Source organism: Dromiciops gliroides, chromosome X, assembly GCF_019393635.1.
Source record: "Dromiciops gliroides isolate mDroGli1 chromosome X, mDroGli1.pri, whole genome shotgun sequence".
NCBI lineage: Eukaryota > Metazoa > Chordata > Mammalia > Microbiotheria > Microbiotheriidae > Dromiciops > Dromiciops gliroides.
In genome coordinates, this window is record NC_057867.1 from 18272290 (window position 1) to 18281047 (window position 8758).

Consider the following 8758-nt stretch of genomic DNA (forward strand, 5'->3'; position numbering starts at 1 on the left):
TAACACAAGGAGCAGATGGATTTTCTAGTAAATTCTAGCAAATCTTTAATTAAAAAAAAACTTGTTTTACATAAATTGTCTCTTAAAATAGGGAAACTCCTATGAGAAAAAAAATAATTTTAAATACCAAAAACCAGGGCAAGAAAAGCCAAAGAAATATGATAGACCATTCTCTTGGATAAATATCAACACAAAAATACTGAATAAAATATGGGCAAATAAGCTACCAGACCCATATTACAAAGATATTACTGTGGCCAGATTGTGTTTATACTAGGAATGCTGGTATGGTTTAATATTTTTTTAAATTTAAGTCACACTTTAATTTATTTATTTTTGGTAATAAAATTACTTCTAGTTCACTTCAAAATTTCATTTTTTCCAGAAATTTAAGCCTTAAAACTTAGAGATGAATATGTGCAATAAATTTACCAGACATTTCTGTCATGCTCCTATTCTTATTTCTTTTTAAAATTTATTTTATTTTTTAACTTTAATAAACATTTTCGATTAAAGTTTTGAATTACAAATTGTATTCCTTTGTCCCTCCCTTCCTTCCCTCCTCCCTAAGGTGGTAAGCAATCAGATATAGGTTATACATGTACAATTATGCAAAACATTTCCATATTAGTCATTTTGTATAAGAAGACAGATAAAAGAAAACAATGAAAGAAAATTGAAAAATAGCATTTCACTGGTCTGGTTCAATATTAAGAAAATTTATACCTCTAATAAGCCACATTAATATGAAAAAACATAATTATAGCAATAGCTACTCTATTTAATATTAGATAAATACTGCTTTAATAGTATTTTCTTTTTTCAATGTAAAGACAGTAATTTTTATGAAATTATGAGTTCTAAATTTTCTCTCTCCCTTACCCTCCCCCTAAGACAGCAAGGAATTTTATATAGGTTATATATGCACAATCATGTAAAACATATTTCCACATTAGTCATATTGTGAAAAAAAGAATCAGAACAAAAGGGAAAACCTACAGAAAAAAAAAAAGTAAAAATGGTGTGGTAAAATCTGTATTCAAATTCCACAGTTCTTTTTCTTTCCAGCACTTCTTTCTCTGGAGATAGATAAAATTTTCCATCATGAGTCTTCTCTATTTTTCTTGGATCACTGTACTGCTAAGAAGAGGTAAGTCGCTCATAGTTGATCACTGCAAAATGTTGCTGTTTCTGAGTAAAATGTTCTGCTGGTACTGCTCACTTCACTTTCCATAAATTTGTGTCTTTCCAGCTTTTTCTGAAAGCATCCTACTCATCATTTCTTATAGCACAATAGTATTCCCATACCACAAATTGTTCAACCATTCCCCAATCGATGGGCATCCCCTTAATTTTTAATTCTTTGCCACCACAAAAAGAGCTGTTATAAATATTTTTGTACATGTGAGCCCCTTTCCCTTTTTTATGATCTCCTTGGGATACAGACCTAAAAATGGTATTGCTGGGTCAAAGGGTATGCACATTTTATAGCCCTTTGGACATAGTTCCAAATTGCCCTTCAGAATGGTTGGATCAGTTCACAGCTCCACCAAAAATGCATTAGTGTTCCAATTTTTCCACAGATTCTCTAACATTTATTATTTTCCTTTTTTGTCATATGAGCCAATCTGATAGGTGTCAGGTGGTACCTCAGAGTTGTTTTAATTTGCATTTCTCTAATCAATAGTGATTTAGAGAACTTTTTCATATGGCAATAGATAGCTTTGATTTCTTCATCTGAAAACTGCCTTTTCATATCCTTTGACCCTTTCTCAACTGGGGAATAACTTGCATTCTTATAAATGTTATTTAGTCCCTTATATATTTTAGAAATGAGGCCTTTGTCAGAAACAATGGCTGCAAAAATTGTTTCACAGCTTTCTGCTTCCCTTCTAATTTTGGCTGCATTGCTTCAAGATCCAAACTTTTAGAACAAAATGTCATTATTTGACAAAAAAACTGCTGGGAAAACTGGAAAGCAGTATGGCAAAAACTAGGTATAGACCAACATCTCATACCCTAAGCTAAAATAAGGTCAAAATGGGTATGTGATTTACACATAAAGGGTGATACCAAAAAGAAATTAAGAGAATATAAAATTAGTTTATCTGTCAGATTTATGGATAGAGGATGAATTTATGACCAAAGAAGATATAGAGAGCATTACAAAATGTAAAATATAGAGTTTTTATTATATAAATTTAAAAAGCTTTTGTACAAAAAAATTATAAGGAAAGCAGAAAACTGGGAAAGAATTTTGGCAACACATATCTTGGATAAAGGCCTTATTTCTCAAATATATAGAGAACTAAGTAAAACTTATAAAAATAAAAGTCATTTCCCAATTGATAGTCAAAGAATAAGAACAGGCAATTTTTAGACAAAGAAATCAAAGCTATCTATAGTCATATGATAAAATGTTCTAAATAGCAATTGATCAGAGAAATTCAAATTAAAACAACTCTGAGGTATCGTCTCATACCTGTCAGAATGAGCAATGTAACAAAAAAGGAAAATGTTGGATGTTGGAGGGGATGTAGGAAAACTGGGACATTAATTGACTGTTAGTGAAGTTGTGAACTGATCTAACCATTCTGGAGAGCAATTTGGAACTATGCTATAAAACTGTGCATATCCTTTCATCTAGCAATACTACTGTTAGGTTTATATCCCAAAGACATCAAAAAAATGGGGAAACAATTTTTTTTTTTGTGGGGCAATAAGGGTAAGTGACTTGCCCAGGGTCACACAGCTAGTAAGTGTCAAGTGTCTGAGGCTATATTTGAACTCAGGTCTTCCTGAATCTGGGGCCAGTGCTTTATCCACTGCGCCACCCAGCTGCCCTCTGAAACAATCTATTTGTACAAAAATATTTATAGCAGCTCCTTTTGTGGTGGTTAAGAATTGGAAATCAAGAGAATGTCCATCAATGGGGGAATGGCTAAACAAGGTATAGCATGTGATTGTAATGGAATAGTATTGTGCTATCAGAAACGAGAGGCAGGATGATTTCAGAAAAACCTGGAAAGGCTTAACGTGAAATGATGTATAGTGAAATGAACAGAATTAGGAGAATGTTGTATACAGTAACAACAATAAAAAATAATACAAAACTGTGAATGATTTAGCTATTCTCAGCAATACAATAATCCAAGACAATTCTAAAGGACTAATGATGGAGCAAACTAATCCTCCAGGGAAAAGAACTGATATTGATTGAATATAGACCAAAGCATCCTATTGTCCATTTCCTTGTCAATTTCTATTTATTTCTTCTGAGTCTTCTTATTCAAAATTGCAGATAGACCTAAATCTCATTGCTAACTGCCTCAGGGAGGTGGGACGGAAGGGAGGTAGGGATAAAATTAAGAATTCAAAATTTCAAATAAAAATGGTTGGGTTTTTTTTGAGTCTGTATGGTCTCCTTTCCTCTTTGTATAGAGCAGGGCTTCTTAAACTTTTGCTCAAGACCCCTTTTTGTCTGAGAAATATTTCACACCACCCTGAGTTATATAAAATAGTGACCACCACATTCAGTTTAAGAAGCTAGGGTACAGAGAAAGGGGAGGTTAAAAGCCCCAGGCCCTGCTGCTGACTCTCTCAGCTTCTTTCTCCACCATCATTCAGCACCCTTCTCACCCTGAACCATCCCTCCACTCTGCAGTCCCTTCTTCTGATTGATCACTTCCTGCCTGAGCTTCCATTTTAAGGAAAGGTCCAAGCCAACCATTTTCACTCCTTCATTCCTCTAAGGGCTCTTAGGATTTACTTTTGACCCTGCCTCCATACACCTTCTCCCTGACCGTCCCCATGCTCACATCCCCCACTTTACTCCTTTTTGTAAGTTGAGTTTCCTCTTTGGAATATAAATTCCTGGAGGTCAGGGACTATTTGTCTTTTGGCTTCTATTTGTATTCTCAGAGCTTACTGAGGCAGCTAGTTGGTGCCATGGATAGAGGCCTCGCCCTAAAGTTCAGAAGACCTGAGTTCAAATCTGACCTCAGACACTTATTAGTTGTGTGACCCTGGGCAAGTCACCTAAGCCCAATTGCTTTTAAAAACATCTTGGTCAGATCCAGTCATCCTGATGACTCCAGAGGAAAGAGTAAGGTTGGTGACCATGCACAACCCTTGCTCACTGAAAGTCATGACATCACCCTGATGTCATGGTCCTCTTGGATAATGCAGGACAAACAACAGAGCTTAGCACTGGACCTACCACATAGGAGGCATTTGAACATTCTTCTTTATGACTCGATTTTATTTGGAAAATGGAAAATAATACTTGCATTTTCTACTTCACTGAGGTCTAACAATGCCCTTGTTAGGATTAAATGAGACCTCTGAAAAGTGCTTTGTAATCATTAAGGCACTTGTGATTTACATAGCATTCCATTAACAGTTCAGTGACTATCTTGGAAAAGAAAAGAGTTCTTTAATGGATTTAGGCTGAGGCCAGACTTACTGGCACCCAGATAGGACTTGACCCTTGAATTTGTGACTGGAATCATGACTGGCATGTTTCTTACTTCTCCTTCCTCAAGTCTTGTATCCCCAGTTGGTTTACATATTTTCTTAGACATAGGCTTCTGACGTTAGCTTCTCTCTTTGCCTCTAGCCCTGGCTTTGCCCATTCTGCTCCATATGTGTAAATGTGTCTATGAAATATCTATGTGTACACACACATATCACCTGTTATTTTGTAGCACCAAGTAATTCATATCTGTGCCAACCTGGCTGTCCAGAGCACAGTGGGAAAGAAGCCCACCTTTGCTCTTGGCTTAGAGATCATAACACAAGCCCTGCAAAGAATTGGTATTCTGGTCAGCAGCTCATGCTTGTGAGTAGCCTTGGAGACAGACTGGTCACCATGGCAACTGGGGATTGGCTCAGCTTCTAGTGAGGTTATATTGAAAGGCTGGTCAACAAAGCTGGGCCAGCTACCTTTATGTGGACCTTCCTTCCTGCAAAGGCCGAGAGCCATGTCTCATTCCACAGTGACTGAACAAACCTGCTTTTTACCACAGGGACAAAAATCCAGCGAGTCAGTGGTAGCTCTCTGGCCAATGGGCCTGGGTAGGCTTCCCTTGCTGCATGCACTGCATGATTTAAATCTTTAGGGACTTACTGAACCAAACCATCTAACAGAAATCAGCTATACTGTGGCAGGGGGCTAAGTTTTACTTTATTAATTAATATATTACTAAAAATCACTGGGAGGATTAGACAGACTGTATTTGTAGCAAACACAATCCATCTCTGCCCCAGGCAAGATGCTGGGGTGAGGGGGTGGCATTAATTAGCTCCAAAGAATCATAGATCACAGGTAATGTATATCTTGCTCCTTGGTCTGAGTCCCACTTCCAGGAGGGTCATTCCCTCCACAGAGAGAAGCTGCTTTCCCTGTCACAAGCTCTGCAAACTTGGCCAAATTTCTTCCCAGCTCTGACACTGAGGGTTCTGAGGACCCTCAGAGCTCTGCCCATTCACAAGCTGTGACCTTTCTAGTGCTTCCAGTATCTGGTTGAAGGGCCCTCCAAGGCTTGACCTTCTATGTCCTGAGGATCATCCCAGCTCTGCCATCCTATGACCTATGACCCTCCCAACTCCAGTTCTGCAAGTTCCTTTCCATCTCTGTCACTAAGTTCTGGGATCTAAGGGCCCTCCCAGCTCTGATATTCTATGATCCAAGCACATTCCCAGTCCTGATACTCTATATTCTTTTTTAAAATAATGATTATTATTGTGTATTTTAATTTAATTTGTTTTGTTTTTTGATTGGGCAATGAGGGTTAAGTGACTCCCAGCCCCCAGTAGACTGAAGTCATTAAAGGCAGGGAATTAAAAACAATTCAGTGTTTTATGTTTTGATTATGAATTTAGCAATTATCAACAAACTCAAGCACACAAAAGGAAAAAAGAGCATCATATGTGATAAGAGAAGCTTCTTTTGCATATCGGTTTAAATATATATATTAAAGAAGTAATGAACAAATCATCCAATTTGTTTCCATTCTCTCTTGTGAACTTTTGTTTTTTTTCTTGTTTTCTTGTTATTTTATACTTTTCTCCCTTTTTTGTATCTGTTACTTCCACTAACTCCCCCACCTTCCCACATCCCAGACTCTGCTATCTTCATCTTATATTATTCCTAGTCCAGTCAGCACCCAGTAGGGACTTAGTAAATGCTTGCTGAATTGACTTGAAAAGTCCAGCTTGGGAATGAAGACCACAGGCTCCACTGCTGGAGAGGACTCAGAAATCATCTAGGACAATCCCTTTTCATTGTAGAGAGGAGAAAAGGGAGGTCGAAGATGGGAACTTCATGTGTCCAAGCTCACCCAGCCCATGAGGTAGAAGCCAGGTCCCTTAAATTCTAGATCAGGGCTCTTCCCCTTTCACCACTAGATGCCTATGAGGGCTCAGGCCCTGAAAGCAATTTCCCCTTTGCTAAGTTCCCTCCTGCTCTCATTCCGGGTTAGCCACCTCCTCAGGTTCTCAGGATCCCAAACAAAATCCTCTAGCATTCCTGTCAGACAGGTCCTCCCCATCCTGGGAACCTGGAATCCTTCATAGACCATATGAAGTAAACTTTCCTTGACTGAAATGCATAGAGGGAGGAGGAGTTGCCAAGGATTAGAATTTTAGTATTTCAGAGATGGAGGAAATCTTGGAGACCCTTCAATACAATCTCATTGGTTTCTTTCTATAAGTGATTTTGCATAAATATTTTCCCCCAAACCAAAACCAAACCAAACACCCACTCTGGAACAGGACTTTGAATAAATTTTAACATAAGGAAAAACTATACCAATTTTTTTTCTGTTCTATTTTGTATATATATTCTTTATTTTTTCTGAATGTGAAATTCATAAGAAAACAAAATGTAAATGTTCCAAAAGGGGAAATATTATTTAAATCTTTCAGTTGGGTGTCTTCTTTTAGAAACATTGGCAAGCCTTATTACAATCAGTGCAGGGATGTGCTGGAGCCAGGTCATACCAGCTGGAGAGAGCTAATTGTGAAATTTCTAGTGTTAGCATTTACACCACAGAAACTGGCAATCAGGGCTTGATTTATTGTTTTGTTGATTGTCTAGACTTAAGAAAGAGATGGAAAAATGCCTGAGCCCTCCCAAATTTCACTCAAAAACAACATTAAATCAAGTCTCTAAATGGATTGTGAAACCACAGAACCCACAGAGAGACACAATCTTCCAACTTGAGATAATTTAGAAGACTTCAGGAAAGGTTGGTCTGACTTGGGTAAAAGGGGAGCACAGCATAGCTCAGCACAGCATAGTACAGCCCAGCACAGTACAGTGCAGCTCAGAGGGGGTCTGGGCAAGTCAGGAGGAGGCACCAAGCTACAACACAGAAAAGGAGGTGAGGCCCCTTGGTTCTAGCTCAGCAGGCTGGTGACAAAGCAGGACAGTTGTGAGACCCACCAGCACCAGCTGAGACATCAAACTGCCAGCTAGAGAACCACCCACAGGATAGGCCCAACTTGGCTAAGCCATCCCAGTGCAGGGAGCAAGCACAGGGTAGGGTGGTGAGGAATACATATGCCACAGAGGCCTCAGAGCATAAAGCCAACAACCAGGTGCCTATCCCACAAAACAAGAATCTTGCAACAGTGGCCCCTGTGCCCCAGGAGCAGACCTCAATTTTAAAAGTAAAAAAAAAAGGCTACAATATGAGTAAGAAACATAAAGGGCCATTACCATGGAGGGCTTCGATGGTGACAGAGAAGACCAAATCACAAACTCAGATGAGGACAACACTGTCAAAATTCCTACATGTGAAGAATCAAAGGGGAAGATGAATTGGTCTCAAGACCATAAAGCCTTCTTGGAAGAGCTCAAAAATCGATGGTAAAAATCAAATGGGAAAGGTAGAAGAAAAAATGGGAAAATAAATAAGAACAAATGAGAGTTACACAAGGAAATTATGAAAATAAGAGTCAGCTTGTAAAAGGAAGCAGAAAAATTGACTGAAGAAAATAATTCCTTAAAAATACAACTGACCAAATGGGAAAATATTGGTCAAATGGAAAAGGAGGTGCAAAATCTTATTGAGGAAAATAATGCCTCAAAAATTAGAATTGGGCAAATGTAAGCTAATGACTCTGTGAGACACCAAGAATCAGTTGAACAGAATCAAAAAAATGAAAAAAATAGAAGAAAATGTGAAATGCCTCATCAGAAAGAGAACTGATTTGGAAAATAGATCCAGGAGAGATAATTTAAGAATTATTGGAATAACTAAAAGCCATGATTAAAAAAAAACATAACCTAGACACCATATTCCAGGAAATTATGAAGGAAAACTGCCCTTATATTGTAGAATCAGAGGATAAAACCATCATTGAAAGAATCCACTGATCATTTCCTGAAAGAGGAGGAAAATTCTAAGGAATCTTGTTGCCAAATTCAAGAATTAACAGTCAGTCAGAAAAAAAGAATAAAAACAACTTAAATATCATGTAGCCACAGTCAGGATTGCACAGGAACTGTCTACTTCAACATTAAAGGATTAGAAATCTTAGAATATTATATGCCGGAAGGCAAAGGAGCTTGTATTGCAACCAAGAAACAACCACCCAGCAAAACTGATCATTATCTTTCGGGGGAAAAATTCAATGAAATAGGGGATTTTCAAAATTCCCTGATGAAAAGACCAGAACTGAACAGAAAATTTGATCTTCAAATTCAAAAGAGAAGTATAAAAAGGTAAACAGGAAAAAAATATTTAATAAG